Here is a 19,214-nt window from a genome sequence, read left to right on the forward strand (position 1 = left end):
TAGCCTGACGATACTGTGGTGAGACATTAAAGTATAGCCTGACGATACTGTGGTGAGACATTAAAGTATAGCCTGACGATACTGTGGTGAGACATTAAAGTATAGCCTGACGACACTGTGGTGAAAATTAAAGTATAGCCTGATAATACTGTGGTAAAACATTAAAGTATAGCCTGACGACACTGTGGTGAAAATTAAAGCATAGCCTGACGACACTGTGGTGAAAAATTAAAAGTATAGCCTGACGATATTGTGGTGAGACATTAAAGTATAGCCTCAACGATACTGTGGTGAGACATTAAAGTATAGCCTCACGATACTGTGGTGAGACATTAAAGTATAGCCTGACGATACTGTGGTGAAACAATAAAGTATAGCCTGACGATACTGTGGTGAGACATTAAAGTATAGCCTGACGATACTGTGGTGAGACACGAAAAGTATAACCCTGACGATACTGTGGTAAAACATTAAAGTATAGCCTGACGATACTGTGGTGAGACATTAAAGTATAGCCTGACGATACTGTGGTGAGACATTAAAGTATAGCCTGACGATACTGTGGTGAAAATTAAAGTATAGCCCTGACGATACTGTGGTGAGACATTAAAGTATAGCCTGACGATACTGTGATGAAACAATAAAGTATAGCCTGACGATACAGTGGTGAAAATTAAAGTATAGCCTGACGATACTGTGGTAAAACATTAAAGAATAGCCTGACGGTACTATGGTGAGACATTAAAGTATAGCCTCATGATACTGTGGTAAAACATTAAAGTATAGCCTGACGACACTGTGGTGAGACATTAAAGTATAGCCTGACGATACTGTGGTGAAAATTAAAGTATAGCCTGACGATACTGTGGTAAAACATTAAAGTATAGCCTGACGATACTGTGGTGAGACATTAAAGTATAGCCTGACGATACTGTGGTGAGACATTAAAGTATAGCCTGACGATACTGTGGTGAGACATTAATGTATAGCCTGACGATACTGTGGTCAAACATTGAAATTATAGCCTGACGATACTGTGGTGAGACATTAAAGTATAGCCTGACGATACCGTGGTAAAACATTAAAGAATAGCCCCTGATGATACTGTGGTGAAACATTAAAGTATAGCCTGACGATACTGTGGTGAAAACTAAAGTATAGCCTGACGATACTGTGGTGAGATATTAAAGTATAGCCTGACGATAATGTGGTGAGACATTAAAGTATAGCCCTGACGATACTGTGGTGAGACATTAAAGTATAGCCTCATGATACTGTGGTGAAACATTACAGTATAGCCGACGATACTGTGGTAAAACATAAAAGTATAGCCTGACGATACTGTGGTGAGACATTAAAGTATAGCCCTCATGATACTGTGGTGAAACATTAAAGTATAGCCTGACGACACTGTGGTGAAAATTAAAAGTATAGCCTGACGATACTGTGGTGAAACAATAAAGTATAGCCTGACGATACAGTGGTGAAAATTAAAGTATAGCCTGACGATACTGTGGTGAGACATTAAAGTATAGCCTGACGACACTGTGGTGAAAATTAAAGTATAGCCTGATGATACTGTGGTAAAACATTAAAGTATAGCCTGACGACACTGTGGTGAAAATTAAAGTATAGCCTGACGACACTGTGGTGAAAATTAAAGTATAGCCTGATGATACTGTGGTGAGACATTAAAGTATAGCCTCACGATACTGTGGTGAGACATTAAGGTATAGCCTGACGATACTGTGGTGAAACAATAAAGTATAGCCTGATGATATTGTGGTGAGACATTAAAGTATAGCCTGACGATACTGTGGTGAGACATTAAGGTATAGTCTGACGATACTGTGGTGAAAACAATAAAGTATAGCCTGACGATACTGTGGTGAGACATTAAAGTATAGCCTGACGATACTGTGGTGAGACATTAAAGAATATAGCCTGACGATACTGTGGTAAAACATTAAAGTATAGCCTGACGATACTGTGGTGAGACATTAAAGTATAACCTGACGATACTGTGGTGAAAATTAAAGTATAGCCTGACGATACTGTGGTGAGACATTAAAGTATAGCCTGACGATAGTGTGGTGAAAAATAAAGTATATAGCCTGACGATACAGTGGTGAAAATTAAAAGTATAGCCTGACGATACTGTGGTGAGACATTAAAGTATAGCCTGACGACACTGTGGTGAAAAATTAAAGTATAGCCTGACGATACTGTGGTGAGACATTAAAGTATAGCCTGACGATACTGTGGTGAGACATGATAAAGTATAGCCTGACGATACTGTTGTGGAAACAAAAAGTATAGCCTGACGATACTGTGGTGAGACATTAAAGTATGGCCCTCATGATACTGTGGTGAAAATTAAACACCAACAGCATGTAAAATACTAAAGACAAGTACATAAACACAAACAGTAGTGTAAAATACTAAGAGACAAGTGTACATAAACAGAAACAGTAATGTAAAATACTCAAAGACAAAGTACATACAAACACAAACAGTAGTGTAAAATAATAAAGACAAATTACACTAAAACAGAAACATAGTGTAAGATACTAAAGACAAGTACATAAAACACAGACAGTACGTGTAAGATACTCAGAGCCGACAAGTACATAAAACACAGACAATAATGTGTAAGATACTAAAGACAAGTACATAAAACAGAAACAGTAGTGTAAGATACTAAAGACAAGTACATAAACAAACGGAACAGTGTTAAATATCGAAGAGAATTACATAAACACAAAGAGAACAGTGTCAAACAATGAAGGCGTGTTTATAAACTCATCCAATTTTTCTAAAATGAACCGGTGCAATATAGCTGACAGAACATTGATTACTCTGTGTACCGGAGTTTCTATGTAGACTCTGATACACTTTTATTGTTAACGGAGACACCCGTTTCATCCTGAACAACATCTATTGTAAAGTTTGCCAGTGACTTGCCTCTTAGCTGGATCTACACTCATTAGTCTAATGATTTAAGTTTTGTCTCAGCCTAGGGACGAGGTTAAAACCCTTGTAAAGTTTGCCAGTGACTTGCCTCTTAGCTGGATCTACACTCATTAGTCTAATGATTTAAGTTTTATGTCTCAGCCTAGGGACGAGGTTAAAACCCTTGTAAAGTTTGCCAGTGACTTGCCTCTTAGCTGGATCTACACCTCATTAGTCTAATGATTTAAGTTTTGTCTCAGCCTAGGGACGAGGTTAAAACCCTTGTAAAGTTTGCCAGTGACTTGCCTCTTAGCTGGATCTACACTCATTAGTCTAATGATTTAAGTTTTGTCTCAGCCTAGGGACGAGGTTAAAACCCTTGTAAAGTTTGCCAGTGACTTGCCTCTTAGCTGGATCTACATTCATTAGTCTAATGATTTAAGTTTTCTCTCAGCCTAGTGACGAGATTCGAGCCCTGTAAAGTAATATTCTTTGCCTAACAGTAGTGCATTACAAAGCTACAAATATTAGAAAGTTTAAGATCTTTTGCTAGAAATCTTTAAGATAACAAAATGGGAATTTCTGATAGGAAGACATAAATTAAATCTTTCCATACGGTTTTCACGCTTATTTCAGAAGTTTCCAGACACCCGCCATTTTAAGTATATCATAACAAACCTTGTGAAACCGAGAGTTTACATTTCTGCAAAATACCTTCTAAATAAACTTTTAAAACATAAAATAAATTTAAAAGATGCAATCGTTTAATTTTCATTAATTAAAGAACTACATACCTTAATTTTTACAACAACGATGTAAATCCCAAAATGAGCAACTTTCTGGCACTGTACGTACGATGACAACATATAGTACTACACACCCAGATTACTGCAGCTTGTATAGGCCCCGACAATGGATATCCGATTTACTTCATTCACGCAAGGCCTCAGGGACTAGCGGAAAAGTCACGTGGAACTCGACGCCGACGCTTTGCCACGTCAGGCATGTTTCAGTTTACGCTGTTCTATTTGTTTCTCTCTACTCCTATAACATGCGAACAAGTAAAAAAACAAACAAAAAACACGAGAGTTATATTTAGGTTTGACTCAAGCGAGTAAAACCGTGAAGAAAATTCCTTGTATTTTGAAATTCTTTCCGAAAAAGTTATCCATATCAGCCCATCCAGTGCAATGCTAGTTAAATATCTTCAACCTTAAAATACTTTCTCAGACAAAATTCTGTCGACATGAAATACATACATGTAGATCCATGGAAAAATTATGAACTTTCTCTGGTATCGGATATAATTTTAAAAATCAAAAATCTTCGTTCTGATTTCTCAGATATCGTATGATTTTTCATTAAATTACTAAAGGTAAATAAAATCCAAAGAAAAATATATTATTCTGACCCATATTTAAACTTTGCCTTTAATTACATTTTATGTTTAATAATTTACGAAAGATATGCTTATTGCGACTCGGATTATAGTGTAGATTATATTGTGTCGTAAAGGTGTATGGATATATCACGATTAGTTCCCCGCTGGTACAGCGGTAAGTCAACGGATTTACAACGCTAAAATAAGAGGTTTGATTCCCCACGGTGGATTCAGTAGATAGCCCGATATGGCTTTACTACAAGAAAACACACACACACACACACACACACACACACACACACACTGTGACGATTAATAAAGTGTCGCCATCTGTAGGAAATTATATGAATATATTATATTGAATAATAATTCAATTAGAGAGAAAAAAAAGTAATAATGATTAAAAATATGAAAAATAATAATAATAATAATAATAAAAGAAACAAGGACTAAGTGTCTAGTGGCCAGCTTGTGTTAAATTTCTTAAATATATGTTAAAAGAGAAGAGGTATTTAGGACTATTTACATCATGTACGTGATATCTGTCGAGATCACAGATGCAGGTAGGTTTTATTTTGTTTGTTTGTTTTGAATTTCGCGCAAAGCTACGCGAGAGCCATCTGCGCTAGCCGTCCCTAATTTAGCAGTGTAAGACTAGATGGAAGGCAGCTAGTCATCACCACCCACCGCCAACTCTTGGGCTACTCTTTTACCAACGAATAGTGGGATTGGCCGTCACATTATAACGCCCGCTCGGCTGAAAGGGCGAGCATGTTTGGTGCGACCGGGATTCGAACCCGCGACCCTCGGATTACGAGTTGAACGCCTTAACACACTTGGCCATGCCGAGCCTTGGTAGGCAGGTTAAATGTTGAAAACAATTCTAAAATCTACATGGATAAAATCGAGTTATAATTTTCGAAGGGTATGCCCTCATACCCACAATACGTCCTCGCTATTCCTTTCCATTTTCTTCCAAACTTAGCAGCACCTTAACCCTTTTCAGATTTTATTTTACGCCCTTGCTAGGCAACATGTAATGTATAACTTTATTTTTAACTTAGTTATAGGGTAAGCTCTGATATTTAGAATTAACAACCACATGTTAATGTTCTCTCATAATATCTAGTACAGTTTGCCAGAAATAAATCACTTAATTATTATTATAAATCGTCATTTTTATACCGCTCACTAGATGGCAATAAAAGTCAATCGAAATGGAGCTGATGATTTTGTTTGAATCTTTTAATAACTTCTTTTAAAACGGATGAAAATGTACTCTTCAAGCATGCAGCAGATGCGGTTAAAGGGAAACTTATTTCAAAATCAAAATTAAATTGCAATATATGTTATCCCAGTTTTATTTTTAGAAATTTTGAAAGCGTGATATAACTTGAAAGAACGATATGATGTTACGATAACAACTTTAAAGTATTTTAAAATTCTTCTTTTTCAAGATCTAAACCGCTCAAAATATTTCACAATTTTAAACCAAATACATCTCTAAACCAAAGAAATAATTATATTTTGCTAAAACAATTAAAGAGAGACGCGCACAATAAAACATTGTTTAAATATTTTATGTTAAACTTACGGACTACCAATTATTAATACACCTGAGTTGGATTTTCATTTTAATGTTTTAGACTTTTAAACGTTTAGCACTAAAACTGAAAACAAGGTATTTAAACCCTTCGTTTTATTTTGGTTTTTTATCGCCAATATTTCTTGGACAACTGAGAAATGTTTCAACCTGTGTAGTATTAGGTCTTACGTTTCAAATAACGATGTTATTATTTGTGTTAGGGTTCACTGTTTCAAGAAATATTAAACACTAATGAACACTTGTTGGGAGAGTACTTTGTAATTTAGGAAAATAAAATATTCATTCTGCAAATGTAAACATCAATACAAAACAAAAATGGTATCGAAATAATAAAATATTGATATAAATAACATTAACTTATGAACAATAAATCTGCAAAACAACAACAGAAAAACAACCTAATTCAGTAATTGGTAGGTTTGTTCACAATAACAATATTTAACACTTCTTTAAATAAATAGTATAATTCACAAATAAACGGTTAAAAGAAAATCTGCAGTGGCGACATCTTTTAACAAACATAATAACTTACGTCTCGCCTAACATCTCTTTCGTTTTCAATCTCTCCGGGTCTTAAACTTAACACCAAACATGCTTGCCCTTTCAGTCGTGGGGGGCGTTATAATGTTACGGCCAATCCCACTATTGGCTGGTAAAAGAGTAGCCCAAGAGTTGGCGATGGGTGGTCATGACTATTTGCCTTCCCTCTATTCTTACACTGCTAAATTAGGGACGGCTAGCGCAGATAACCGTTGTGTAGTTTTGTAAACAATTCAAATCAAACCAAACTGTAAACTTAAAGTATTTTTCAGTCTCGCTAGACCGCAAGAATACCTGGCACTACTTAACACTTAGTTTACATGAACCACCGTTAGGGAAAATACGTCTTAGTTTTTTAATATTAATTTATTTATAAATATTTAATATTCACTGTGTTTTGGTCAAATAAAGATATAACTGACACGAACCGTAGAAAGAAATATACATAAACGATAAATAAAAAGTAGAAATAAAAATAAAGCAAAGATTGCTATCTCACAAACTACCAGTTTGAACGATTAAAAACGTAAATTACAATTATTCGAATCTTTCAAAGCACATTGACTTTCAAGTATGTATTACACAGATGCGTGTTACATACGTATTAATGACAGGCAGTATTTAACTTAGCTTCTAGTATAGTTTTCACTCTGTACAGAGATCTTCTTTTAAAATACTACTGGCTGTTACAGTAACGATTCCCATAGTTTGCTTAACGCTAGTTATAAACTGTGAAGTTTCTTAATTGAAATAATATTTTTAAAAGATACAATAAATTGATCAAACAATAAAGATTCAAGACATGCTGAATATCGTAGTTTGCTAATTTGACAATTATTTAATATATAATTGGTGTTAAAACGTAAATCGCTTTTACTCCAAACATTTTTATATATTCTTAAACAAGTTTGAACTTATTTGCAGTTTAAAAGGAATTAATACGAAATTTTACACTTGGCAACAACGTTAGGTGTATAACGAAAAAAAAAATATTTAGACGTAATATATTAATTCTAAACCACGTCAGTAACTATAATTTTATTACTGTATTTTACAATAATGTGTATAACGTGATATTAATATTGTATAAGTTTCTTTTACTGATTTATAGGAGCTCTCGGAAACTGTTATTATTTAATTAAAATCGTTTATTAAAACCTAATTTTGCCCATTTTAAAACAAAACTGGAGTTATGTTTATCGGTTAATATAATAATTTAAAGTTATTATGTTTTAAAGTCTATTTTCACACATAATTTAATAAAGATATTATGTTTTAAAGTCTATTTTCACGCATAATTTCATGAAGTTTTTTGTTTTATCTATTTTCACACATAATTTAATAAAGTTATTATGTTTTAAACTCTATTTTCACATAATTTTATAATGTTATTATGTTTTAAAGTATGTTTTCACACATAATTTAATAAAGTTATTATGTTTTAAAGTCTATTTTCACACATAATTTAATAAAGTTATGTTTTAAAGTCTATTTTCACACATAATTTATTAAAGTTATTATGTTTTAAAGTCTATTTTCACACATAATTTAATAAAGTTATTATGTTTTAAAGTCTATTTTCACACATATCATTTAGGAATTTAACTCATCTCGAAATTATTATTTTAAAAGTGCCACGTGCTAACCGTGATAGTAAACAGTGGCTAAAAATACATCGTTCTATCCATTTACTCATATATTACCATAAAATGAACTGAGGTTGTTTTTATTTTCGATTAATAAAAATTAAGTCTCGGGATCAAATCTTTGTTTATCACTAAGCGAAAAGCTGCACTGTTGGCTGGCTATCTGTGTTTCATATGTATCATCCACAAATCTGAGCGTTAGAAGTATTCAAGTTTACCACTGAGCCACCAGGGGATATAGAAAATGTCAAATAAAAATACGAAAAAACAAAAGAGGGCAGAAAATTTTGAAATAAACATTTGTTTGTTTTTGAAGCACCAAGTCCACAATGCACAATGTGTGCTGTTCCATCAAGAGTAACGAATCTGGTTTAACGGTTTCAAGTGTGAGAAACCTCCAGTATTACCGTTGAGCCACAAGGGGACCTGGAATAAATAATCGACTCACTATAGTTTATGCTGTCTGTTTGCTTTAGAATTTTCCCACAAGGGCTATCTGCACATAGAACTAGATGGACGACAACTGGTCAACAGTACCTACCATCAACTTTCGAGCTGCTCTTAAATGGCTGAACCATTACTCTTATATCATGTTCTTAACCCTAATGTATGGAGTTCGTTTCTGTGGCAACGAGAAGCGAGCGATTTACTCATGACATCTCCAGTCCTAGTTGCTGGTTTAAATGTACAGAAAACATTTAAAAGCTAAACAATGGCTTACCTATGCTGTACCCACCGCGGGTATAAAAACTCGATTTTTAACATTATAAGTATTTGTACTAACCACTGAACTTCCCGAGAAGGTAGACAGAGAATGAGTTTAGAAGTTAGGCTATTACGCAAGTTGTTATTGTTAATCATTTGTCTCTTATATTAGCAGTTTAGCGATTTCTAGGGGAAATTAGGTTTAAAACAAGTTTTTTGTCTATAATACTAAACTAGATTCTAATTTAGTTTTCTTATTTCAGTTTTCTTTCAAACTGTAGTTTGGCATCAGCACAATATAGCACGTGATTAAAAACGATTATACAAACGTTACTCAGGAATAATGTATCACGCAACAACCAAAACCAACAAATTAAATAAGAAAATAAAAACCAAATAACCTATAAAGTCGTTCACGGTTTACCTGTATAATTATATTTTCAGCGAGTCTTAACACTACTTTTGTTTAAACCATGTAATCTTCCTACAAAGTGTGAGTAACCTGCAAAGTAGAGGACGCTTCACTACTTCCCGGTTAATAGCTTCAGACATTTTTCGTGGATTTTGTTTTCTTCTCCATCAACTACGTTTACAATGTCTAAAATCAAATATAATCATTCTTAAAATGTCTTATTTATTTGTTTCCTGTTATTTGCACAAGGGATAACTGTGTAATGGTTTGAATGTCTTTTAGAATTTGTCAAATAATGATTGTAAGTAATTAAACTTATCTCGTTATGTTAGGCTTATTATATTTTAACGCTACATTTTTTATCTAGTCCTTTAGAGATTTTCAACTGTCAGAAGATTGTGTAATAATAATATTCTAGCTACTTAATATTTGCCATACCTGTTGCTGACGGCGTATTTCGCTCAATCTAGAGAATGTAGTGTTGAAAACATAATAAGCCTGACATGATATCTGTGCTGCCCGTCTTTAATTTTCAACTTGGAGACTAGATGGAAGACATATTCAACAAACCTCCCGCCAACAATTGTGTTACTTTTGTATGGCCGATGTTTTTAAGAATCAGTATTTTGAAATATTTTTCAACTTTCTTGTAGCCGTAGTAGGAGTATAACAACGAATATAATATATTCCTGTAAGTTTCTGACTGGATAAATCTTTACTTTCTTAGAGTTGTAAGGATGCGTTATACGATGGATATCATATCTTCTATCTTCACGAGTTACGATAGGATAATTGTTTTACTTATAGCTATAAGGATGAGTAAGAGACGACGGATATCATATATTCCTTTCTATTTAGTTTCTGGTTAGGAGTAAAAGGTAGACAACAAAACGTTTTTTTTTAAAATATACTTTGTTCTTTTCTTTCTAAGGAATTTTGGCCGCATTATAGCTGGAGTTCTGTTCCACGATAATGTCCGACTGGATATCTTAGCAACCCTAGAGGTGAGAGATAACAAGACGTGGAGAAATTTCCTGGTGTCACATGGAAGCGACACCTGGAGTCTGTGTAAAGAATGTTCTCACATATGCTGTTGAGTAAGCCTACACTAACATATCAATTCGTTCGTTTCTCAAGACATTCTCGTAAACAGCTTACGGACAAAATAATGGAATCCAGTTATCTTTGAATCGTTAAGCATGTTGGGAGTTAAAATATTAAACGCGCCTTGTGTATACTTTGGAAATGGGTGATGTTCCAGTCTCGACATGTGTTGGTATTTGTATTTTATGTCAAAGCTAACATATAAGACTATCTGCCACCGTACCTAATTCTTAATTACTGATCTGAGGGAAGGCAGCCAATCAGCAACATCCTAACACCCGCCACTCATGCTAATAGATTGACTGTCATTTTTATAACACACCCTCATGTTCAAGTGTGGGAATATTTTTTTGGTTTCGAATCGGGAACAAAAACCTTATTTACAAATCCAGAGCTGTGAAACAGGGCCGCGCTCTGCACGTGCTTATAGGAGCAGTTGAGATTATCAGTAGTGTTTGTTTGTTTTGAATTTCACACATAGCTACACGAGGGTTATCTGCGCTAGCTCTGACTAATTTAGCTATATAAGAGTAGAGGACTAGTCATTGCTACTCACTACCAATTCATGGGCTACCCTTTACCAACGAATAATGGGATTGATTGTCAGATTATAACGCCCTCACGGCTGAAAAGGTGAGCATGTTTGGTGTGACGGGGATTCGAATCCTGATCTTGAGATTACGAGTCGAGCACCCTAACCACCTGGTCATGTCGGGGCCGGTTGTTATAGTACCTTAAGGTTCATGTTACGACAAGTATAGTCTGTGTGGAACAAATATTTGCAAAAAATGTGTAAAAAGTGTTAGAATATATTTCTCTTGTAAATTGTGATGAACTTGGTATAAATCAAAGCTCAGATGACAAGTATTCATTCTCCCTTGTTTTAAACTGTTCTTAAGAAGGATAAACCTATTAACAAAGATAGGTAACCCCTCTAATTACCTACGCTGCTTTTAAAACAAAGCCATATGAAGTAATCTATTTTGTTTGGAGAAATAATCGAATAAATTAGGTATAAATCAGGAAAAAGAGTATGTTGAAGTCTGAGCAAAGAGACCTTCCTAAATCGATGAGAATTTCCTATATCGATAAGAGATCTTCCTAAATCAGTAAGATATCTTATTACATCCATAAGAGATCTTCCTAAATCAATACACAAGTTAGGATTTGTTGTGTTTTTGTTCCCCCGGTAGGATAGCGGTAAGTCTACATACTTGAACGCTAACAAACCAGAGTTCGATTCTTCGAGCTAGACACCCCAGATAGGTCAAAGTTATTTGAAAAAAACCCACAAAAAACAACACACATCAAACCATTAGTTTTATATTATTACTAGCTACGAATAGAAGAGATGACGTCATAAATAACAATAGAGTAACTTTAATCTCACCTTTCCGTCAGTGAAGTAACCAGTGACAGTTTTTGTTGTTGTTTTTAAGTAACCAGTGACAGTTTTTGTTGTTTTAAGTTTCCAGTTCCGTCAGTGAAGTAACCAGTGACAGTTTTTGTTGTTTTTAAGTTTCCAGTTCCGTCAGTGAAGTAACCAGTGACAGTTTTTGTTGTTTTTAAGTTTCCAGTTCCGTCAGTGAAGTAACCAGTGACAGTTTTTTGTTGTTTTTAAGTTTCCAGTTCCGTCAGTGAAGTAACCAGTGACAGTTTTTGTTGTTTTTAAGTTTCCAGTTCCGTCAGTGAAGTAACCAGTGACAGTTTTTGTTAAGTTTCCATTTTAACCAGTGACAGTTTTTGTTGTTTTAAGTTTCCAGTTCCAGTTCCGTCAGTGAAGTAACCAGTGACAGTTTTTTGTTGTTTTAAAGTTTCCAGTTCCGTCAGTGAAGTAACCAGTGACAGTTTTGTTATTTTTTGTTTCCAGTTCCGTCAGTGAAGTAACCAGTGACAGTTTTTTGTTGTTGTTTTAAGTTTCCAGTTCCGTGAGTGAAGTAACCAGTGACAGTTTCTTGTTATTTTAAGTTTCCAGTTCCGTCAGTGAAGTAACCAGTGACAGTTTTGTTGTTTTTTAAGTTTCCAGTTCCGTCAGTGAAGTAACCAGTGACAGTTTCTTGTTATTTTAAGTTTCCAGTTTCGTCAGTGAAGTAACCAGTGACAGTTTTGTTGTTTTGAAGTTTCCAGTTGGTGTTAAAATTATTTTCATATTAAAGGAACGTTTCAGACACATCGTATAAGGAGACAATTTTATTTTAACACATCTCTTGTACAGTGTGGTACAAATATATATAGCATGTTTCTCTATAACTTAAAAACATATCTCCACCAGGAGAGACGTCAGCAAAATTCATTCTGCTGGGAATGTACGTAAATGGACAAATATTTGTTGTTGGAGCACCAGTAAGTTTATACAGATTTTACATGTTACAGGCGACCCTGACAATCCATATTGTGTGTAGATGTTAGCTAAATCTGGTTGAACACTGTCTGATCTCTCTGATAATCCATGTTCTATCTAGACATAGGGATAAAACTATACTCTGTTAATCCATGTTCTATCTAGACCTATGGGTAAAGTTTTATTATAGTGATCTACGTTCTACGTAGAAATATTTAACAATCTAGAATATGGCAATTTGACACTGTTATTCGACCGTGTACTTGTGTGGTAAATAAAAGCATACGAACTGAGCGATACGAGAGTCGTCAAAAACACGATTTCTTATCTTTTTTTGTGCTTTGTTGTATTATCTCATTTCAACACTACCAGTTCTCACTGTTTCTTTCTAATAATTTATGTCTGTACAAATAATCCGAAAAATGGTTCAGAGTATAAAAGTTGTTGGTAACAAGAAGTTATTTAATACGTGAAAATCTCACGACATACAAAAGTGAGAAGTCATTTAGTTGTGGGCAGGATTTGAAATATCTAATACTGTATTAATTAAAATTGTATTTAATATCAGTCGCGATTAAACATGTATTAACCTCTGTCCCGTTAGTACAGTGGAACCCCTCTAGTCAGGCCAGTTTGTCTCAGTCTAGAAAGTGGCTGCTTTAGAGGGTTCCACTGTACATAATTAAGGATTATGTAAACACAAAAAAGGACTGTGATTGGATGACCGCTTTCAAGGTGACCGAATATGAGGGGTGGCCGCTTAGAGAGGTTCCACTGTACTGCTATTTAAAATTATATCTGTCAAGACACTGATAGAAATAACGTAAAAACAGAGCATCAGGTGAAATATATCGAATATAAGACAGCTCAGTCATTTCGCGGAGCTGTAGGGAAAGAAACGTAATGAAATGAAACGTGGTAATAATTATTAGACACAAATGTAACTTTTCTGTCACTTCGTTAGGTCTTATCTTTAAACAAGAGAATTGAATCCGAAGGTTTGTAACCAACAGTTTCATTTCTTTGTTTACTTCGTCGTCTGGTGTTAATTTTGATATAGGAAAGCCGCTAACGTTATTTTAATGGATAACTTTACTTTGAGACAACCTAATCCACTCGAGAGATGTCAAAGTTATTGCTTTAGTTGTTAGATTTGTTACTTAAATTTTGAACTAGAGTCGGGCTTTGCAAATATCTCATTCGTAAAGAACCATGTTTCTGAGTCTATAGCTTGAACACTGGTAAGCACTCTAATGTAATAAAGAATCCTATTTTATAAAACATTCAAGGCTGAAACCCTGATGAGCAAGGCAACATAGTAAAGGTGCAAATTGAGCGGCACTCTTGTTGAGAGAGTAGGAATATTGATTCATATAAATACTGTAACCTACATTTTAGGTTTCGACTGCACATGCAAGTGACTGTCTACGTACTTTCGATCGGCACGCATGTGCTGAATTCGTCAACTTTACATTCGAAGCTACGAAAATTTACTTTTGGTATTATTTTACCATAGTGACGTCATATATATTTATACTTCTAAATTACTGAATATATATAAAAAATAGACAGTCTCACGACTTCTATCACCACAGATGTCGAGCGTTAAGATTTGATATCACAGAATCTATAATGTGAAAACATTGTAACGAAACCCAAACCTATAACATTTTCATTAGCGCATATAAGAATACAGTTCTGTGTAATAAGAACCACTGTCTTTACGTAAATAAAAATTTAATTATAAACGTCATTATATCATATAAATTATATGTTGGAAATGTATACCACTAGATGGCAGCACTTGTCGTTGGAATATATATATTTTTTAAAACAATTATAGTTTCTGCCAGTGGCCATTTTTTACGTTATTAATAGTGAAATATAAAAAGGAAATGCAAAATTAACAATACAAAAAAACATATTCACGATAAGGCAAAGAAAATGCGTTGGTTATTACATAGAAATTTTTCATTACCAAATTTGAAAGTATCTTTAATGGAATAAAATTTTGCTTCTCACGCCCTAATTAACAATAAATTTAAGCCCAGTTTGAAATCATTACTGAAAATAAGTAATTTGACTGGTATGAACAAAGCCTTAATTATAAAGTCGTTATTTTAAACACAAGTCAACGTCAATACATTAGTAACTTTACAGTTCCATTCATACACAAAGACACTGAGCAACCTTTATTATGTATATCTATATAAATTTTCTATATATATTTTTTTATTTGCAAGATGAATCCATCTGACGGTGAACTTTTGACTTATCACCATCAAGCAGGTGAGTGAAGCACCTTACCCTACAGAGAGGGTATCAACTGGCCTTAAATAGCTCGAGCGGAGCTTTGAATCACTTCTCATGGACGAAAACTGGGAAGCCCGACAGTGGGCGCTAAAAGACGGCAGCGTAGACTGGCCAGTACAAGTATCTAAAGCTCCGTAATCCTTCTTCAAAAGGTCAATTCTGGCTGAATTCTTTTAAATATTTTTTCTTCACAAAAACTATTTTACAAATGTCTCTGAGACATGCAATCCAACGCAGGGCCCAGGTTGGCAGGTAAAAATCTGGCAGAGGGTGCTAGCATGTCATAAACAGCTGACGTCATGGTCGTCGTGAGTGAAACAGTTGAAAACAAATTCTACGAAACACCGGAATGAGCCACTTTCGTAATGTAGTTAATTTTCAGTGGTCTGTAAGAATATAGGAAGCACTTATTAACAGATGACCAACAAGGATCGAACACTCTACACTAATAATAAATAACTACGTCTGTCACGTGATCCTGGTACTGAAAAACACTAAAATAATAGTTTGATGTAGAAAGTAAGTTTTCAAATTAGGCTTATCTCGAGGCATTAAAAGCGACATTAGTTCTACAGGGTTATCTATTGGACGACTGGTGATTAATATAATATAGATAACAGATTTCCACATCTACTCACCGATAAAACACGTGTCTAGTGTCTTTTCATGTGAAGAGAGAGATGATCGGAGCGGGAAAATGACCTTTGACATAGCTGGCACTTAAATGGTTTTTGACCCGTATGTTTGCGGTAGTGACGGGTCAACTCTGTCTGACCTCGCAAATTTCCACGTGCAACCTTCCCAGGTACAAGTATAGGGCTTCTCACCTGTAAAGCAAGTGGAAGGATTTTCAAGTTAAGTTAGAACCTGCTACTATTGAGTGTTTTAAGTAGTTTGTGTATATAGATCATTACGAGAACATCTAGTTCAGCCTACAACTACTTTAAAACGTCACGTTGTACTCCGTATAGTTCAAACTCTAATACTGGACCTATTTCTGACGCAAGTGTACTAAACATGGTATACTCTTCAGAACATTCGTGCTTACAAAGCAGTAGGTAGCTAAAATTTTAGATTATTATTTTTGATGCACTGAAACCAATAGGCCTAATTTTACACGCTTCAGATTTTGAAACCGAAATGGAAAAATTAAGAGAGATGCGAGAAGAAAAAATTCCCGGTTTACATTAACAGTAACCCTAATTTTAGGCTTTTTTTTAACGTTAGGCACTTTTCGGTTGATCAACTGTCAAATTTTTATTTCAATAAACGTTATTTTAATACAGTTTCATGCCCTGAGTTAAAAAATGTGTACATTTCTTTGGAGAAATTGTAAAAAAAGTACTGAAATTAAAACATGAATTTAAAAATATCATTTTCTTAAACAGATCGCAACTTAGGTTTTTATGACGCCAAAATAATTCACACAGATAAAACGTCTACCACAAAATAACTGTTTCAGTCCACTGCTGTGCATCCATTAATTTAGGTTCATATTTATGACGTTCGATGATTGTGTATTTTTTTGAACAACAGTATACAGACTTTTTTTTTTCAGAGGGCGTGTTGCTCCTTCTAACCAGGTTCCCCATTTCCCTCTAATTGAATGCTACCCGTGACAGAAGCTCTTCTGACATTTTCATATTGTTCGGTTAGGCACAAACTTGACTTAAAGAATAATTAAAAAGTGCTCAAAGTAAGTAAAAACACACGTCTGTGACAAAAAATATTTACATTAATTATAGACGTGTGTTTTTACTTATTTTGAATACTTGTTTGTTTTCATTATATTTTCTACGTCTTGCGGTGTTTTCTACTCTGAAAAAATTTGATGTAGATTTAGTTTCCTGAGACATATTTTTTTTTTCGGGGATAAATTTGAAGGATTAATTATTTAAATTAATTTCTGTTTTTATCTGTAAAGAACAATAATAAGTTTAATTCAGGAAATACATATATAATTTTTTTAATTCAGCGCATCTATTAGAATAACGTTCATTAAAATAAAAGTCCAACAAATCGGTAATTGAGTAATACTGTTTTAAAGGCCACACATTTAAGCTAATAAAACTCGAGGTTCTGATATCCTCGATATTCGGTGGCAGAGAAAGTAAGACACACTTGAAATCAACTAAAATATTATAATGCATAATATAGTACGTACAAAATGACTAAATAGCACAAAGAGAACCTGGTGTTAAAAAACAAAACAAGTCGCGCGGGAAAACAACGGTTTAGTTTAAAACTTTTTGTCACTGATCTTGTCTGTACTGGTATGAACTACGTTTACAAACCTATTACTTAGTTTCCATGTGCTACTTTACGGAACATAAAACACCAAACTCTGGAGAGATTCAACTTGAATAATGAAGCAGCTGTAGAAAACCTACAGATATTAGAAAACCATGAAGTTCTGGTGACGTCAAGGTGGAGTACATTGTCTTATAAACCAGGTGATTTTTACAACCAGATGGCAAGTAGGGCTAAGAGGTAACATAAAACAAATTTCAATTAGGCTATTTTAATGTGATTAAAATAACCCAGTCGTGACACGCTTTCACTCTAAAATTAAACGATTTTTTTTAATTTCGTGAGTGTTTGACACTTTATTAAGAAAAGTCAAATTAATTAGCATATACGTAACTAACAAACTAGTAAAACTACAGGTTTTATATAATACTGTTCAAAATTTAAGCTGCTGACACTGCTTGGCCTAGTGGCTAAGGAAGACTCGCAGCATTCTTTCTCACTGGGGCGTTGCGGTTAGTGGCCGAGGCAGAATTGTATCTGTTAAAATACAACTCTATGGTGGCTGAACACTAGGAGACTTAATTGCATTAAGGGAAGCCGGTTTATGATTTAGATCGCAGCTGACTTAGATATGAAGCGGTTACAACAACTGTGAAGATATACAATACTGGACTGATGTCTACTCACCTAGGAACCCGGACTTCACAACATAACACTAATTTATGAACGGATCAAATGAATTTTAAAATTCTTCAGGTAGAGCTTGCAATTTATGAGAAAGACAACGGCCCTCAGGAGTTTTGATGTTCATACATTATCAGATCACTACAATTCTTAAGAGAGGAAGCTACATCCGGGCTTTTTTTTAACATGGTATAAGTTTCTACACGGAGAACAACAAGAGATATGAGAGTAGAAGTAACAATGAATCTATCGGAGACATCTAGTAATTGATATCACACAGGAACAAGTACGTCGAGAACTAAGCCTAACATGTTAATTACGCAGGTAACAAGCACTTCGAAAACTAACAACTTAACATTTTAATCTCAAAGGTAGCACTTAGAGAAAGCACATTAAGAGCAAACACATAGGAACTAGCCAGCACCTAATACATTAATTATACAGGTAGCAAACACATAGGGAACTAAGCCTAGCACATTAATCATACGGGTAGCAAGCACATCGATAACTAAACCTAACACAATAATCATACGGGTAGCAAGCAAGCAAACCCATCGATAACTAAACCTGACACATTAATCTAACTGGTAGCAAACACATAGGGAAACTAAGATAAGCAACATTGATCCACAGGTCTAAAAAAGTCTAAACATTAATCTAAATTTGTTCAACCCATCTTAATAAAGAATAAAACGACTAAACAGTTTCCTTTATGATATTACCACAAAACCGCAGGATCAACTACTTGTTTAAAATCACGTTCACCTGGAAAATCTCTACAAAATTTTCGTCATTATACGTAAGCCAGTTTACCGCAAGAAGAATGATTCTAAATTACACCGATTACCGACACGAACAGGTTGAACGTTACTACCGGCTATTTCTGTATCAACCATTTCGGCCTTGCGTGTAACCCTAAGCAGAGGAATCAAAGCTATTAATCCGACCGTGTGAGAGATCTTGGTGGTTTGTCATCCCTCTACCTTGTTTTCTTCCCACGAGTGGATGACCTGCTTTAGTCGTGACTACGTAACAACGACAATTTAAATGTTAGGGATAGCAGAAGGAGGGGGGGGGAGTGCTGTGTACACAAATATTCGTCGGTCCGTGAGAAACGAGACCGGTACTGGACTCGCGAAAGGTCGCCCTCTCGTGCTGAGTATCTAGGTTATCCCCACCCACAGGTAGGGTCGGTTAAAAACATGACCCTTGCAGATTGGATGAAACAATTGTGTTGACAGAGACAGGACTTTTTCAGAATTGCATAACCGCTTTCTGCA

The 19,214-nt window shown here is 34.8% G+C and overlaps 2 pseudogenes across 2 annotated transcripts in view; both read right to left on the reverse strand.

The window, feature by feature from the left end:
* The window catches only part of LOC143247852 (sodium- and chloride-dependent glycine transporter 1-like), a 156,344-nt pseudogene that overhangs the window by 84,163 nt on the left and 52,967 nt on the right, over window positions 1-19,214 (reverse strand). The window lies entirely within an intron of this gene.
* The window catches only part of LOC143247849 (Krueppel-like factor 1), a 36,823-nt pseudogene continuing 32,220 nt past the window's right edge, over window positions 14,612-19,214 (reverse strand). The window contains exons 3-4 of the transcript XR_013026726.1: window positions 15,639-15,827; window positions 14,612-15,386 (exon numbers count right to left, since the gene is read on the reverse strand). The product of XR_013026726.1 is annotated as a Krueppel-like factor 1 (transcript). The remainder of the gene's footprint in view (window positions 15,387-15,638; window positions 15,828-19,214) is intronic.

The sequence above is a fragment of the Tachypleus tridentatus genome, chromosome 3 (assembly GCF_004210375.1).
Source record: "Tachypleus tridentatus isolate NWPU-2018 chromosome 3, ASM421037v1, whole genome shotgun sequence".
Classification (NCBI taxonomy): domain Eukaryota; kingdom Metazoa; phylum Arthropoda; class Merostomata; order Xiphosura; family Limulidae; genus Tachypleus; species Tachypleus tridentatus.